This window comes from Panthera leo, chromosome C1 (genome assembly GCF_018350215.1).
Source record: "Panthera leo isolate Ple1 chromosome C1, P.leo_Ple1_pat1.1, whole genome shotgun sequence".
Classification (NCBI taxonomy): Eukaryota; Metazoa; Chordata; class Mammalia; order Carnivora; family Felidae; genus Panthera; species Panthera leo.
In genome coordinates, this window is record NC_056686.1 from 111,605,488 (window position 1) to 111,623,917 (window position 18,430).

The following is an 18,430-nucleotide window of genomic DNA, read 5'->3' on the forward strand; positions in this document are numbered from 1 at the left end:
ACTATAATTACCTATGCACATGTTTAATGTTCTTAACACAGGTTAGGGGCCCAGTCTTATCTCTCTCTATATTCCCAGAAACTGGCACAGCTTCAGGCATATACTAGGTGTCCCCCACTCACTGCATACATCCCATTAATGAGGGGCACTCAGCTAGGGTCGTTTTTTCTTACAACTTTATTGAGATACTGACATACAACATATGTCATATGTGACATAGAACATGTTTGTTTAATGGACAGTGTGATGACTAGATACATGTATATATTGCAAAATGATTACCACAATAAGGTGAGCCAACACTGCTTTTCCTTCAGATAATTATGATTTGTGTGTGTGTGTGTGTGTGTGTGTGTGTGTAACATTTAAGATCTGCTCTCTTAAAAACTTTCACATATATAATACAGTAGTGACAATATAATTTTTTAAATATTTATTTATTTTTGAGAGACAGTGAAAGTGGGGGGGGGTGGCAGAGAGAAAGGGAGACATAGCAGTTTCTGAGCTGTCAGCACAGAACCTGATGTGGGCCTTGAACTCATGAACCACAAGATCATGACCTGAGCTAAAGTCAGACACTGCACCGACTGAGCCACTCATGCAACCAAGTAGTAACAATTAACATCACCATGCTGAGCATTAGATCCCCAGATTTTATTTGCCTTATAATTGGGAGTTTCCAGACTCTTTTGACCAACATTTACCCAGTCTCCCTGCTCCCAGCCCCTGGCATCTGCCATTCTACTCTCTGCTTCTATGAGTTTGGCTTTTTAAAATTCTGGTTTCTTTTTAATATCAGGACTTGTCCTGCTCCTTGCCCTTCCAGTGTCCATTCCAGGCTCTGTGAGGGTCCAGGGAGGCCAGATGTGGGCAGCAAGGCAGACACTGCGTTCTGGTGGCTGGACCAGCAAGATGGCCACCCTCCTCCTCCCCTGGCTCTGCCTGGCCTGGCCTGGCCCCCTTCTCCCCACCTTCCCGCTCCTTGTTTGACTTGAGTCTTCCTTATGAGGTTCCTGGTGTATTCCTGACTTCATTCGTCCTGGCCTCTTTTGGCCCTGATGAGGAATGGCTAAAGCATCAACTCCAACCTTTGCCAAAGGTCAAAGGGCTGACCCTGCCACATACTTGCCTGACATCTTGATCTGTAGCTGATCTCTGTTCCTCTGGCCTCAGGAGACACATTTCTCTGGATTGTCTTCTTATCCCACCACCAAACCCCAGTCAGCTGTGACCAGTCTTGCCAAACACAATAAACCACCCAGAAATTAATTCCTTTCATGGATCCTCCAGTTCTGACTCTGTCCTCTGTGTCTGTGGCTCTCACTTTGTCCCCTCATCCTTTGAACTGTCAAGAGACCACTTTCGTATCTCTCTCCACTTTGATACTGTCAGCTTCTTAATTTGCTATACTGGGATCTTCTTTCTCCCTGATCTCCTCATCTCTTTCTAGCATGTTCTACTGATACATTGTGGGACCCACTTCAAATCTTGGAATGAAGTAGAAATTACACAGGAAATACCCTTTTTTTTTTCTTTTATCCTGTTTCATACACTAGACCTGTTTTAGGAAACAGTCCCTGACAGTCCTGTTGAGTACATTCAGATAAAAAAAAACAAATCTGGAGATAAACATATCCAATTATTTTTCTGTTTCGCATGCCTAACTCCATCACAAAGCAGGGGCAAGGGGCTTTTGGATTCTGGGTCGTTGGTTAGTAAAAACTATGCATCACTGCTTCAGGGATGTGTCACCAAGTGATGCCCTTTGGTCTGTAATGTTATGAAAATGAGATTGTTTAATTTACAGCTGTTCTTACACCAGCCTTGTAGATCTGAAAAATTAATTACCAAATGACATACTTTACAAAACTAGGTAGAGAAAAGGAAACAGCAGAATGTGAGAGCCAGGGGCCCCTTTTACACAGTAATATCTTAAAAGCCAGAAAGAACTGGCACACCGTGTGGCTTTTTTCCTGCTGCTGACTGTGATGGCCTTATTCCCCTGGAGCCTGGAGCCTGCAGCAAGGAATGAGTCCTTCAGACTGGCTGGTCTGACATTCTGCTTCCCTCCTTATCCAGCTACATGCCAAAGGCAAGATCCTCACCTCTTTGAGATTCAATATGGCCATCTGTAGCATAGATGGGTATTACCACCTACTTCATAAAGTTCCTATAAGAATTAAATGTGGACACATATACAAAATGCTCCTAGCCAGAGGGACACCATGGAGGTTTTCAGTGGTTCCTGTCCTGCCATGCTGGTTTCAGCCTGAGGCCTGTGGATCCCATGCATCGTCACCCAGTGCCCTGCTGGTGCCTTTCCACCACACTCATGACATTAGGAACTAGAAAACTCCAGTATCCACACCTCAGCCAACCCATGTCTTTCCTCCATCTTTTCTGAACTTTCATTACTTAAATTGATTTGTTTCTTTTATTTATTTCCCTTGTCACTGGAAAATGCCCCCTGCTCCAAACATACACAAGGGTGAAATGTTCATTTTGGAACTGGAAGGTCATTAGAAGTAGTCACACCCACCCCCTCAGTAGACAAGTGGGGAAAATGAGGCATAGAGAAGAGATGTGAGCTGCTGAGGGATATGCAGAGAGGGAACCCAGGTCCCTGACTTCCTCTGCATTGTCCTCAGAGCATGGACTTTGTATTCAGAAGGTTGAAGATTCTAAGCCTAGCTATGCCATTTACTAAGCGTGTGATGTTTGCCAACTGCTTGGTATCCCTGAGCCTGTTTTCCCAAGCATGTATAAACTTGGCATAGCCTTCTCTTGATTGGGTATGAATTACAATTACTTTCTTTGGAATACTCAAATGATTCAAGGTTTCCCCCTCTCAAGCGATCATGAGAATGTTGTTTTCTGTCCTTATGGTCCTTCCTGCTGGGAAGGAATCCAAGTGTTTATTCATCCAAGAAATCAGTTCTGGGTATCATCACCTCCAAGGGAGGGACCATAGGTAGCAGGGCATATACAGCCCTTTTGCCAATTGTGATGACCACACAGTGTCATTGCTATAAGTTAGTTGGTCCTCATATCATCTTGTTTGTCCCTGTTGGATCACCACTGGAGCCTGATGGCTGGGAAGCCAGGTGTATCCCCATCCCCTACAGATGGGGCTTAGGAGTCTATGACTGCTGTTGGACTTTGGGTCTGAAGAAGGAATCTCCCTTCCACAGTGTTAGGGTATGTACCTGTGACTTATAAGATCACACTATAGGTATTGGCTCTGATTACAGCTCTTTAGTAGCCCAATTTTATAATTTTTACCCTTCTATGTAGCCATCTGTGTAGACCATGGCCATAGTTTCAGAATGGCTGGGTCTGGAAGGTTGTTGGTCACAGAGACACCCAAGGCCCTGAACCATTACTGTTTCCTGACCTCCTAACCCCTAATGTTGAAGATATGCCAAATCCATTCCCCTTTCTTGTTGCAGAATGAGTAGCATTTTTCCAGGTGAAGATCCCCCCATTATCTCAGGCTGAGATGATACTTTTTCCCTAGGGATGCTGTGAGGGCTGATGGTTCCAGACACTTGAGGAATGTGGGTGCTTTTCTTCTACTTCTGCCACTCAGGATAAGGGAAGGGTTAGTTAAAGAGGTTGATTTAGGTTAAAAAGAACATTGGGAGAGTATATGTTTAAAAATCAAGTTGGTTACTTATAGGAAGACAGTAAGGAGAGGGCTGGGCTGAAGGCTTATGACACAGAGGATCACTGTTCTGAATATAACTTTCATCATGGTTGACTTTTTAAAAGTCTCTCTGTAACTTACATATTAAAAAATTCAAGTCAAGTCAATAAAAATGAGAAGAATATATCTAAAACTGAAAGAAAACTGAAACAAATGAATGTAATTATGTTTTAAATGAATTTTGTTTAAATAAACACCCTGAGGGGGGAGCTAAAAAAAAACAAGAAAAGAACTAATTCTAGTAGCTAATGGCCACAGTGTTCGACTCTGTGTGGGGGTGCAACACACAGACATGAACTTTTGAGTTAGTTTGCTTATTTTAGTTTTATTGGCATAATTCTTGAGTTATTGTAGGTGTAATACAGGGTTGAGCAAATAAGTAAACATGTTGAAGCTGTTGGGAGCCAAGATACTCCTTGTGGAAGAAGCAACATTCAAATATGGATAGGAGGTTGATTAAGCTTGAAGGTATTGGTGTGAACTCAGGGTTTCCAAAATACATATAATACATGTGCACAGGTGTGTTTATATGCACAGGTATATGCATACATCTGTGCGTATGCATGCATATTTGTATGTATGTGCATCTTTATGTGAAAAGTATGTAGTGTTTCCTATCCCTGTCTGCTGAGAAAGCCAAGAAGCAAAGCCATCCTAGCAGAAGTTATCACACCTGATGTTGGGATCTGGGTCTCTAATACCATCCACACTAAAAAGCACCTGGGCATGGGGCACCTGGGTGACTCAGTTGGTTAAGGGTCCGACTTCGCCTCAGGTCATGATCTCATGGTTTGTGAGTTTGAGCCCTGCATTGGGCTCTTAGCTGACAGCTCAGAGCCTGAAGCCTGCTTCGGATTCTGTGTCTCATTCTCTGCCCCTCCCCCACTTGTGCTGCATCTCTCTCTGTGTCTTTTAAAAATAAATGTAAAAAAAATTTTTTTTAAACGCACCTGGGCCAAACAGAGAAATCAGTGATCAAGTTTGGTCAGGTTACATAAAGAGTTTGGAGCACCTTGTATGCCAGAAAGTAAGAAATGTTAAAAAAAAATACAAGCATGTTGCAAGGGCATAGAGGGGATTTCAGCAAGCCAAATATAGCACAACTTAAGAATAAAATAGTTAAATACAGTAATGAATTGTAAACCATTTAAAATAGAAATGTATGAGTTGGTGTTGATAATAGACTGAAAGACTGATGGATAGATAGGTAACTGGTAAAGCATTATTACAGTAGAATACTGAAGGTCATCTGTTAAAGGTGGAGATAGTGTCTAGAATTTGGCAACTGGGATGGTAAAGATTGCACCAAACAAGAATCATCAGTGGATGCCAAATGTAGGAACATTTTGATAAGGAGAAGGATATTTGCATGGTCTTACAATGTCTCTCTACTGTCTGCTTAGTAGTTTTGAGGAGGGGAAAAACAGTTCTTATGTGGTGGAGAAATTGGGAAACTCCCTGTCTGGGTGACCAATAGTCACATCATCTATGAAAGACAGACGGACATGCAGGCACAATACCCAGAGAAGAACACAACATCAACTTTGCTGCATTGCAAGAATACATAATATTAATCTTATCATGAAAGAACATCAGACAGATCCAGAATGAGAATAGTTGCATTTAATCAAAAAGGAGGGGGAAAAAGTGAGTTTGTATTCTTCAAAAATGACAATGTCATAAAAGTCAAGGAAAAGCTACGGAAATGTTTGAGATTAAAGGAAGGCAAACAGATATGACAACTAAATGGAGTACCTGACTCTCTCCTGGACCCTTGAACAAGAGGGGGGAAATGCTATAAAGGACATTATTAGGCCAACTAAAAAAGTTGGATCAGAACAGTAGGCTAAGTAAAAACACAACACCCATAAATTTACTGAAGTTGATCATGGTACTGTGCTTACATAAGAGCATATCCCTGTTATTAGGAAATGCACATTCAAGTGTTTAGGAGACAAAGACTGGTGTATTTAACTTACTCTCACATTTTCTAAAACATGTATAAACATGTGAACATGCATGCTTATGTGCACATGCATATGCACATATTTGTATATTATATATATGTGTGTATATATATGTATATATATATGATAGCTAGAAGGATATAGATAAATAGATTAGATAGATAGATAGATAGATAATATAGATGGTTAGGGGTCCCCGAGTGACTCAGTTGGCTAAGCATCTGGCTCTTGACTTAGACTCAGGTCATGATCTCACAGTTCATGGGTTTGAGCCCCACGTTGGGCTCTTTACTGACGATGCACAGCCTGCTTGGGATTCTCTCCCTCTGCCCCTCCTCCCCTCATGTGCTTTGTCTCTCTCTTTCTTTCTGTCTCTCATTCAAAAAAATAGATAAACTTTAAAAAAAGATAATATAGATGGTTGGATGCACAGATGGATGGATAGACAGATGATAGATAAATAGATAGACAGATAGATAGATAATAGATTATAGAAGATGGATTAGACAGATTGGTAGATGATAGATAAATAGGTAGATAGATGATAGAAGATAGATAGATAGATAGATAATAAATAATAGATAAATAGGTAGATAGATGATAGATAGATAATAGATAGATAATAGGTAAACAGATTTAAGCAGATGATAAAGCAAATAAGGTAAAATGTTAACAACAGTTCAATCTGGATAAATGACACATAGGTATTCTTCACACTGCTTTTACTTTTGCAATTTTTCTTTAAATTTAAAATTCTTTTCAGTTAAAGTAAAAATGATGTTTCTGATTTGGTCTGTGTGGAGAAAGCAAATGAGCACCTTGGCTCTTGTAAAGAGCTCATGATGAAATGGAATAGACCTGACAAGAACCCTCAGGGAAAGGAGAACTGGAGAAAAACTTCCAGCTTTTCACATTTGCCTCAGGTCACATCTCCCTCTCTTAAATAAACATCATGCAAAGTAATGAGTACATATTTTCCAGCTCAGGACTCTTTTTGAGTCACACTATAAATGTCAGAAATAATCCCATGCTTAATAAATCAAATCTATTCCAGCACTTAATTATATCCTTTTGTTTTCACAAATCACTTGTGGTTAGAAATACTTTAGGGCAGAGCAACCATGAAACAATTGGCCATTTGCTCTTAAGCGTAGTGTCAGACCAAATGGGGCCCTCACCAGTGAGGAGTGTGGCATTGGAGGAAGCTGGAGGTAAGGTATCTAATGCCACAAGTCCCAGAGTGAGCTTCAGGACAAAAAGCTGGGGTCTTCCTTTTGCAGTCAAGGTCATTCTTGCCAGTAGAATGTTCTCCATCCCCATGATTATCCACTTTATCTACAAGAATCTCATTAATAAAGAGAATTCCTCAGACTATGTCATTTGGAATGTTTTAAAATTTCTTTTACACTCTATTTCAAACATATTAAGTCACATTCATTTTAAGTTATAGAAGAGTTTCCATGTATTTTCTAATTTCTTCTTTAATTTTCTGGTTAACCTATTCATTTTTTTAGTAGGATGTTCTTTAACCTCCATGTATTTGTGGTCTTTCCAAATTTTTTCTTGTGGTTGACTTCAAATTTCATAATGTTGTGGTCTGAAAATATAAATTATATGAACTCAATATTTTTGTACTTTTTGAGGGCTGATTTGTGACCCAGTATGTGATAAAATCTGGATAATGTTCCATGTGTACTCAAAAAGAATGTGTATTTTGCTGCGTTAGGGTGAAATATTTTGAATAGATCCATTAAGTCCATCCAGTCCAGTGTGTTATTCAAAGCCATTGTTTCCATGTTGATTTTTTGCTTAGATGATCTGTCTGGCACAAAACAGTCACATAGATCAATGGAATGGAAAGGAAAAACCAGAAATGGACTCACAACTGTATGGTCAACTAATCTTTGACAAAGTAGGAAAGAATACCCAATGGAAAAAAGACAGTCTCTCTAACCAATGGTGCTGGGAAAACTGGACAAACTACATGGAGAATAAAACTGGACCATTTTCTTACACCATAAACAAAAATAAATTCAAAATGAATGAAAGACGTAAATGTGAGACAGGAAATTGTAAAAATCCTAGAAGAGAACACAGGCAGCAATTTCTTTGACCTCAACCCCAGCAACTTCTTACTAGACATGTTGCCGGAGGCAGTGGAAACAAAAGCAAAAATGAACTACTGGGACCTCATCAAGACAAAAAGCTTCCGCACAGCAAAGGAAACAATAAACAAAATTAAAAGGCAGCCTACAGAATGGGAGAAGATATTTGCAGATGAAATATCTGATAAAGGGTTAGTATCCAAAATCTATAAAGAACTTATCAAATTCATGACCCAAAAACCAAGTAATCCAGTTAGGAAATGGGCAGAAGACATGAATAGACATTTTCCCAAAGAGGATAGATAGTTAACAGGCACATGAAAATACACTCAACATCACTCATCATCAAGGAAATACAAATCAAAACCACGATGAGATACCACCTCACACCTGTCAGAATGGCTAAAATTAACAAATCAGGAAACAACAGATGTTGGTGAGGATGCAGAGAAAAGGGAACCCTCTTACACTGTCAGTGGTAATGCAAACTGGTGCAGGATCTCTGGAAAATGGTATGGAGTTTTCTCAAAAAATTAAAAATAGAACTACCCTGTGACCCAGTAATTGCACTACTAGATATTTATCCAAGGGATACAAAAATACAGATTCAAAGGGGTACATGCCCCTCAATGATAGCAGTGCTATCAACAATAGTCCAACTATGAAAGAGCCCAAATGTCCATCTACTGATGAATGGATAAAGAAGATATAGTATATATATATATATATATATATATATATATACACACACATATATACACATATATGTATATGAATGGACAAATAATATTATATATATATATATATATAATATTCATATATGTATGTATGAATATCACTCAGCCATCAAGAAGAATGAAATCTTGCCATTTGCAACTATGTGGATGGAGCTAGAATGTATTATGTTAAGTAAAATAAGTCATTCAGAGAAAGAGAAATGCCATATTATTTCATTCATGTGGAATTTAAGAAACAAAACAGATGAACATATGGGAAGGAAAAAGCAAAGATTGGGGGAGAGAGAGAGAGAGAGAAGCAAACCATAAGAGACTCGTGACTATATAGAACAAACTGAGGGTTGATAGAGGGGGATGGGTGGTGAATGGACTAAATGAGTGATGAGTACTAAGGGGGACACTTGTTATGGTGAGCACTGGGTGTTATATGTAAGTGAGGAATCACTAAATTCAACTCCTGAAACAAATATTACACTGTACGCTAACCAGCTAAAATTTAAATAAAAATTTGAAATAAACAAAAAATAAAAATCCATTTACAATTTAAAAAAATATACTGAAAAAAAGTTTGTTTAAAAATCTCTTAAATTATTTTGAATAATTTGAATAAGAACCTAAAATAGATATATCTTTATATCCCAGCTTTATCTCTATCTCTTTCTCTCTCATATGCATGTATATATACCTATTAATACATGCATACATACACATGTGTGTGTGTGTTTGTGTGTGTGTGTGTGTGTGTGTGTGTGTGTGTAAAGTTCATTGACACTTTAACAGGAATAAGCACTCTGGGCCTTCAGGATCAGCATTTGCTCCTTAGGTAAAGAAGGGTTTGTAAACTGCTTTGTGGAGAATCTCATATAAACTGGGCTAAACAAAAAGGACGCCATCATTTGAGCAAACACAAGAGTGGTATAATGCATTTGTGACAATCTCATGTGTCATCCACACTCCATTAATAGATGTCCTGAGGAGCTAAGGAGGGCTAAATGAACAATTACTTTATGCTCAATAATTCAAAGGCAAAGTCAGACTCTCCACAGAGTAAGATTTCAGTGGTGACTGGAGAAAGCCCACTGCTATGCCAAATCTTCCTCTCTCCTCTGCAGGGTTATCCCTAGAATTCTCCATCCAATGAAAAGCTAAACTTCTCTAACCTCACAATTTGAATGAAGCAGCATTGGTTCCAAAATCTCCAACAGACACTTAAGTTAAACCTCTCCGCTTCTCACCTTTAAGCCAGGCACACACATTTGAGTAGAGCTCTGAGATATGGGGAGGAACTAGTTTTCATTAAAAAAAAAAAATCAGCTTTCCATAATCCAAGCTAATCAAATTCCTAAGATTAAGGATGCTTTTCGGCTTTACTAATAAATCCTATTTTCATCAGATTACTTGCCTCCAAGTTTAAGTCCTAATGTGAGGCCAAGCAGCTTTACTTTAACACGATAATACATTTGGAGTTATTTAACTTCATATGGCTGCTTGCTTCTACACAACAGGGCCCAAGAGTACCATGGACCCAACAGATATTAGGTGTGTGCCCATGACATCTAATATACATGCTATCAACGAGGAGGAGGCAAGGACAGATAAGATGGTCTCTACTCACAGGATGCCTACTCTGGTGGAAGAGACACACTCGCTAACAGATAAATAACACAACTAATTAAATGTTAAACACAACAGAGATATAAACAAAATTGAATAGCAGATGACAGGAAAGAACATGTGCATGTACCAGAGGGACTCAGGGAACATGAGCAGGGTTTCTGAAGGCTCCAGACAAGTTACTAGGTGAAGAATGTGAGGAAAGAAGTTCTCAACACATGGAACAACATGGGAAAAGCCACAGGAGTGGCTTGAGGGAGAGCATGAGTGGCTTGCTCCCAGTGGAGGATGATGGTGTGCCTGGGACCTGGAGGGTACTGCAGATTGGCTGGGGATGAAGTTAGGAGAGATGAGCAGAGTGTGACTGACCTCAGGTCCTAATGAAGAAGGATGTGTCTGTATGAACATGTGGGTTATTGCTTTATATCATGTATTTTATAATGCTTTGACAACTTAGGTCCTTGCTGACAGGGGAGACACTGCCCTCCCAGGTACAGCTAATTCCTAGAAATAGTAAACTACTTGCCTATGAGCATGTCTTTGAGATGCAATCAATCAACGCCAAGTTCACACTCCTACTTGCAACCTTTTATGGGCTCCTGCAGTCCAGAATGCTATTCCTCTTCCCTAAACCACTCCAGGGCCAGCTCTCAGATGGGAAAACTAGGGGCAGCCCCAGAGCCCAAAGCATGCTGAAATTACTCAAACTATCCAATTCTATACCTGGTCAGCAGCTTGAACCTGCCTCACCCATTCCTTCTTATGAAAACCACAACAAAGCCTCTTGCCCATGTTCCCTTCTTGTTCCTTCTGTCTCCTGACTGACCCTGGTGCTTCTCTGTGCAGCCCTGCATGGTGTGGCATGACCCCTCTTTTTAGGAACTGTGAGTAGCAAACTATTGTCTCAGTGGCAGTCAATTCCCGAGCTGCTAACCTCACCGTACCTGCAAACAAGAACAAAATTCTGGGCACATTTTAAAACAGTGTCCTGAAGGCAAACACAGTGCAACAGAGGCATTAAAGTAAGTATAGCTTCTTTCACAGGAAGGTAGCTCTAATAACACTTGGCAGAATCAGATAGCATGAAGGAAGTCTCAGGCAGGATAACCAGTAGGAGGTAGTTGTAATCATCAAACAGAACAATAATGAGGGCTGAAGGGGATGGTGGCGAAGCTGGAAGTGCTTCTGAATGTAATCAGTCACTAGGATAAATTTTGCATTCTTGTATCTTATTTTTACAGATCTTCTGTTCTTCTTACTTTCCTATCAGCTATCTTTTCTTGTTAGAGACCAAACTTCTAGGAAGATTACTACCTTCGCTAATTTGTTATTTCTAACTGGGCATGGACTAGATTATCAGATACTCAAGTTTATTGCAAGAGTAGCCAGAATGAATAAATGGAGTATGTGAATGAAAGTCAGAACAACTCTCATAAACAAAATCCATGAGCTGGAGTGTATGGGAACATTGGAATCCCTTAAAAAATTTTTTTTAATGTTTATTTTATTTTTGAGAGAGAGAGAGACAGAGTGTGAGCAGGAGAGGAGCGGAGAGAGAGGGAAACATGGAATCTGAAGCAGGTTCCAGGCTCTGAGCTGTCAGCACAGAACCCGATGCAGGGCTCGAACCCACAAACTGTGAGATCATGACCTGAACTGAAGTCAGACGCTTAACCAACTGAGCCACCCAGGAGCCCCTGGAATCCCTTTTAAATCTCCAGAGATATACGTTTGAACTAACTTCTAAGTTCTTGGAGGTCTGAATATTTCAGATAGAGAAATTTTATGTGGATAAATTGGAAGGCTGAGAGATTGTAAAGATTGGGAATCTTATACAGAGAATAAATACATTTCTTCAGTTCTGGCCATTGAACAGGAGCAGGCTTGGCAACATCATGTTCTAGGCCCACTACAGATGTCTCACTTCCTGTGAAACCACATGGGTTGATTCACTACGTTTGGTGCAAGACCCGATTAAGAACCCACCAAGCAGAAGCCCAAGTATAATGATAAAAAATAGCCATGGACAAAAATGGGAGCTTATCTACCCAGTCCAAAGGCATTCTAGCAATGGTTCTCAGTACAGAATAGGGGAATAATAGGAGAGGCAGAAGTAAAAGAGGTGTGTATTTGAGAGAAAGCTGACTTTTCAGAACGCAAAACCATTGCCTTAGTTCACGTGTTTCTGTCTTGCTTACTGAGCTTCAATGTCTTTAACTGAAGAGTTGGTAGAAAAGTTTTGTTATGATGTCAGAATTAACCTAAGGATACATAGAGACTTGAGGTCCCGTTTTCAATGTGTACTGATGTCTTTGTGAGATCTCTCCTCAGGGATATTCAGGTACAAGGGTCCCAGTGGGAGCACGTGGACTGAATATAACTGGAAGGTGCAATATCAGGGAAGGCCCACAGAATGGCCCATTTCCAGAATAAAGAGGAAAACTGCATTGGAAATATCAAGAAAGAGGGGCGGCTGGGTGGCTCAGTTGGTTGAGCATCCGACTTTGGCTCAGGTCATGATTTCACAGGACGTGAGTTAGAGCTGCACATCAGGCTGTGTGTTGACAGCTCAAAGCTCGGAGTCTGGAGTCTGCTTCAGATTCTGTGTCTCCCTCTCTCTCTGCCCCTAACCCACTCTCATTCTGTCTTTGTCTCTTTCAAAAATAAATAAACATTAAAAAAATAGGCAAGAAAGAGACAGAGGTATGTGTGGTGGGTCAGGCAAATTTATCATGAACATAATGAGTTAGGATAAAATGTGAACACAGGGAGCCTGGGTGGCTCAGTTAAGCCTCTGATTCTTGATTTTGGCTCAGATCATGATCTCACAGTTCATGGGTTTGAGCCCCACATTGGGCTCTGAGCTGACAGTACTGAGCCTGCTTGGAATTCTCTCTCTCTCTCTCTCTCTCTCTCTCTCTCTCTCTCTCTTTCTCTCTCTCAAAATAAATAAACAAACAAAAAAAGATGTAAAGAATACACTGGCTTGTGTCATTGAGGAGCCAGTTTGTAAACAAAGTGTGTAAACTTATGTTGATCTTTTTAATAATGATAATTGTTGAATTTGCTTTGTCCTATTTTTTGTAAGGCTTGGTACCAGGCTTTTTGCATGAACTATGTCTGATTCTGAAAATAATCATTATCCTCTTTCCAGAAGAAGAGAATAGTAAAATACAGAGCAGCAGATTAAAATGCCCAAGTTTGTGTGGGTAAGTGAATGAATGAAAGCTTCAATGCATAGTTGCTCCATAACTTTGTCCTTGATTTCCATGAGTTTTATGTGGTGCCTCTCTTTCACTATAGGGATGGATGTGGCTACTTGGACATAGTGCATTGTCCTGGAACAAAGGAAACAAAAAGAAAAATAGACGCAATTTACTCCTTAAGTGATATAGAGTTTTGCCAGAGAAATTAGACTTTCCACCTAAAAAAATAATGGAACAGTGAAAAACTGCACAGAATTAAATATACAAAAGTTAGGGAAGAGTAAGATAATATTTGAATGGGTCCAGACATTAAGCAGGTAGAACTTAAGCAGGGCCATTAAGGAAGGTGAGATCTGGCTTGGAAATAGGAGGAGATCCTATTGTGGGATAATGGACTTGCCATCACCCCTAGCAGGCTCTGTCTGTTCCCAACTTCTTTTTACTTGTGGCTGGCAAAAGGTAAGAAGAGCCTGAGATGTAAGGATGTTAATGTATAGGATTGGAGTGCAGTACCAGAAACAGAGAAAAGGGACAGTAGAGGTCTTAGCCCTAAACTGGGTTCTCTGATCCCTCCCTCACAGATCTCTGCATCAGGGTTTCCTGGTAATGCTCCTACCTCACACAATCAAAATTGTTGCTCTGATCTCTGATATCTTCCTCTTGTGCTCCAGCCTACCACTTGCCATTAAGGTCCATTAGCCAGACCAGTTCTACAAATCGGAGCAGTAACAAAGCCTGTTGTTTTCTTACCTCATAATGTTCTCTCCATCTTCTTATTTTCAAACAGGACACAGATATGCAGAGAATTACCCTCCACCTTAAGTCCACATGCTTCCAAGGAAGGAAGCCCTGTCTCCAGTTTCAGGGAGTAAACACTGATTGGTTAAACTCTTGATGGACTACATCAGTGTTTCTCAAATTGTAGTGTGTAGACCAGCTGCATTCACATCAACTGAGAACCAGAAACTCTGGGAAGAGCCCGTAACCAATGTTTTAGCAAGCACTTCAGGTGTTTCTGACACATGCTAATGTGTGTCTACACTGATGATGTTGGCCCCAATATTCTCACAAGTGATTGGATGAAGTCAGTGGGTCTCATCTGGGGGCAGTGTGCTCCCCTCACTCCATGGGGACCTTTGGCAGTATCTGGAGACATATTTGTCTCACTCTCAGACCTAGAATTGTTCATCTGTTTCCTTAATAATTCCTCTTTTTATCCCCAGGTTGATTGATTGCCATGCTTGATTTTCTTGGCCAGTGGTTCTCAAAGTATGGTCACTGGAATAGCATCATCAGCATCAACTGGGACCTTATTAGACATGAAAATTTCCCTGCTCTGCCCCAGAACTGTTGAAATAGAAACTCTGGGTGGAACCCCAAATTCTAGGGTTTTCACAAGCCTTCTGGATGACTCTAATCAGTGGCTGAGAACCACTGATTTTGACTGTTTTCTTTCAAGGTTGTAAATGACACCCTGCTATTTGGCTCCACTGTAGTGTTTCCAGATATTTCTGGCTAGTTCATTTTTTAAGTCATTGAAGTTCATGCCATCTTAACTATTAAATACTTTCATTTTAATTCTCTTTACAACATTTATTTTACTCAGATATCTGGTGACTTGGTTGTCTTTTAATAATTGTAAATACAGAGCACTGGTGAAGGCAACTTCCTTGAAGTTGCATTGGTTTGTTTTTCCCAATGGCTAACTGGTCCTTTATCAGGGGCTGGGGCATGTAGAGCTAAATGTGGATTCTGTAAAAGAGATTGGGGCATGTGGATAACCAGGATTAATTTCCAGATGAGCAGGTGCTGGCAGAGTTGGATTCTGCAAGGAAAGCATGTGGTCATGAGTATAATTCCTCCTGAGCAGGACAGTCTTTCTTGGTTTCCCCTTCCCTATCACAGAAGGCCACAATTACCAGAACACTGCTCAGCTTCCCTCCCAGTTCCCAAGTCCTATCCAGCCAGACAGTTCACTTGCTTTACAGAAAGTTTAGAGTTTTAGCCAAAAGGTGAGGTTGCTACTTCCCCTTCTTCAAATACTTATGGGGCTGCTATTGAGTCAGAGTGGTTCTGCTCTGATGCAGATCTTGAATACAGTGCTTTCCAAACCTTAGAGACCTTCAAATCCTTGTGTTAGAATGTGAAGTCTGATTCAGTAGGTGGGGCCTAAGTTTCTGTATCTTAAAAAAGTTTCCAGGTGATATAGATGGTACTAGTCCATGAACCCCCCCTTTCAGTAACAAGACTTTAATTCAATACCCTGAATTATTCTATTCCTTGAATTCCTTCAGTCTAAGCTTCTAGCTCCTCTGGTTCTGTTCCTAACAACCAAGCACTCAATTTTTTTCCCATGTATGCATTGAGCTTGGGTTTCTTTCTTTCTTTCTTTCTTTCTTTCTTTCTTTCTTTCTTTCTTTCTTTCTTTTCTTTCTTTCTTTCTTTCTTTTTTTCTTTCTTTCTTTTTTAATTTAACACTTATTTGTTTTGAGAGAGAGAGAGAGAGAACACATGTGAGTGGGGGAGGGGCAGAGAGAGAGGGAGAGAGAGAAGATCCCAAGCAGGCTTCTCACTGCAGGGCTCAATCTCACCAACCTTGAGCTCATTACCTGAGCTGAGATCAAGAGTCAGACACTTAGCAGACTGAGCCACCCAGGCATCCTGAGCTCGGGTTTCTTCTATTCTTTTTGACATGAAGTCTTTTCCTCTCTCTCTCTTCAGTTTTTCCCACAATATCCAATATGATAAGTGAATGAAACTTTCTTGTTCTCCCAGTACTCTTTTTAAAACTAGTATTAGAATATACATTGGATAGGAGATGGAATAGACCCAAGTGCTAGGTACAATGAATTTTAACTTCTAAATAAAATTTCCATTTCTAGGTTCTCTTCACTTTATAGATCTTATACATGCTATAGTGTTGCCAGCTAAGGCATGCTCTGGTCTTCTCAAGAACTGTTCTCATAATCACCCTTAATTAAGTTGCCTTTTGACATCTTAGGTTAATCATGTTTCTTTCTAGCTTTTAGGTCCTTGTGATATTGAGTCAGTTTTTAGGACATCCCAACATCCTCACCCTGGCCCCTTGAATAACTTGCTACTTCTCACAATATTAATTGAGAGAAAAGAAAAACAGACGAATGTAGGCCTTGATGAGAAGTAATAGATGAGTACCAACCATATCTTACAGAATCTATACCCTGTGATGTGTTCCAATGCTATCTGTTCTTGGCCTCCAAGAAAGATCCTGTCCCCACAGGACAGCATCAAAGTTATAGTTGGATGGAACTAGTGAGTACAAGCTGGTTCCTTTCTTGCACTGAAGCTACTTTTGATATTTTCTTTCTTGAGGATGCCCTGCTTTATGAATGCATACATGTGAATCTTAAAAGAAAATCAAAGTCTGAAGGCTAGCGGTATAAAATTAGCAAGACTCTAGGGAAGAGAGTGAAGATAGAATTTTCCAAACTTCATTGCCCGAACTCTCAGCCAGCAGCAAATCCCCTTGAGGAAGGACTTCATTTTCATCTCCAAGCCATATCTAATTGCCTCTTTGTCATCCTCTGATTAAAACCAGCAGCAATTGGACCATCTAGATGTTCTGTCTATAACAAGGTTTAGATACTGGCTTGGCAGAACAGTGTGGTTTTTCAAAGGCTAATAAGGTTGAACTTGGCATCTTTTATCACTAATCTGTGGCTTTATTCTTGGCTCCTGTTTCATGATCTGCCACATTTAATTTACTGCTCTCTTGCTCCAGATGACACTGATGATGTTGAAAGTCAGTGAGGCAGGTGGGGGTAGGGGATGGGGGGGGACTGTGGTTAGTAAATGTGGCTATAGCAGTCTGGTGTGTATCTGACCTTTATCTTTCAAATAACCTGTGTAAATCCAGACCAGCCAATGAGCCCAGATAGATGACTGTGTTAAGGGAGACGATGAAATTCGGTGAGCAAATTCTAACACAAGGAGAAATTGATGTGGTAGTCCAGTCCACACCAACCAGTTCTGTAGTTTGTCTTAAGTGCCTTCCTTGTGTGATGTTGAGTGACTAGGACTGGTTGCTAATGGGAATGGATGACCAAGTTTCTGATAGGAAAGGATGATGAATACTTGATTTCAGACGTGATTTTCAGAAGAAGGGAGGATGCTGTTAGGGCAGTGAACATCAAGAAATGTGTTATGAATGTTTTTTTTTTTCTAAAATTGGGTGAAGAAAACAAAATCCACCTGTATACCATACCCCAGATGATTCATAAAGAGAAATTTAAGACCCTGATGTCTTCTTTCTTTTCTTATAAGGAAGCTGTTTTTTTTCACCCCACTTATCACATTCACATGTATTTGCTCTTGACTATTGTTCCTAGGACTCTTCCACTCAAGTACAAAATTATGCTTTCCTACACAGCTTTTGGCTTAGCTTTCTATTCTAGTTTTAGCATCTTCTATGCAGTGAATAAAGATTACAAGTTCAACTCAGGGTTGTATAGAAACCATCCCTACCTGAGCCAGTCTCCTTCCTTATGATTGAAATAGATTCATACAAGACAGAGGGAATGCATAGAAGGTGTTCCTTTAAGTGTATCATTCCCTGTCCCCATTTTCCCAGTGACCTCTATTTTTAGACTATTAAAACATGCTCCCAGATTATTATTACACATGAAGTTATAGAGCTTTATTAATTAAGGCAGAACTTGTTGCTATGAAAGATGATTCAATAAATTCGGTGACAACACAATAGAAGTTTATTTCTCATTCGCTTAGAGTCCAAAAGAGGTGATAGAGGAGAGAGGATGATCCTCACAGTTATGTAGGATCCACACTAACAGAAGCTCTGCCTTTTCAACATGAGGCTTATTAGGGATTACCTTGGTCTTTGATATAAACTAGCAGATAGGGGAAGAAAAGAGTAGTGTATGTTGTAGGATGGTTTAGTATGCAGGCCAAAATGACAGATGAAGTTGCCTAACTTCAACTTTATTAAGTTTTTATCTGAATTGTGTACTCAAGAAGAATGAGAAGCAAATTAGTAAATAACTGGTCAGTTATTGGCACATGCCTACTGAAGGAAAAAAGATCTGGTCTGGAAGTCAGA

General features: G+C 40.0%; 1 long non-coding RNA gene across 1 annotated transcript in view; it reads left to right on the plus strand.

The window, feature by feature from the left end:
• Window positions 1–3,079: 3,079 nt before the first annotated feature.
• Window positions 3,080–18,430, plus strand: part of LOC122228791 — a 54,493-nt gene continuing 39,142 nt past the window's right edge. The window contains exon 1 of the long non-coding RNA XR_006206754.1: window positions 3,080–3,198. This is a non-coding gene — a long non-coding RNA (uncharacterized LOC122228791). The remainder of the gene's footprint in view (window positions 3,199–18,430) is intronic.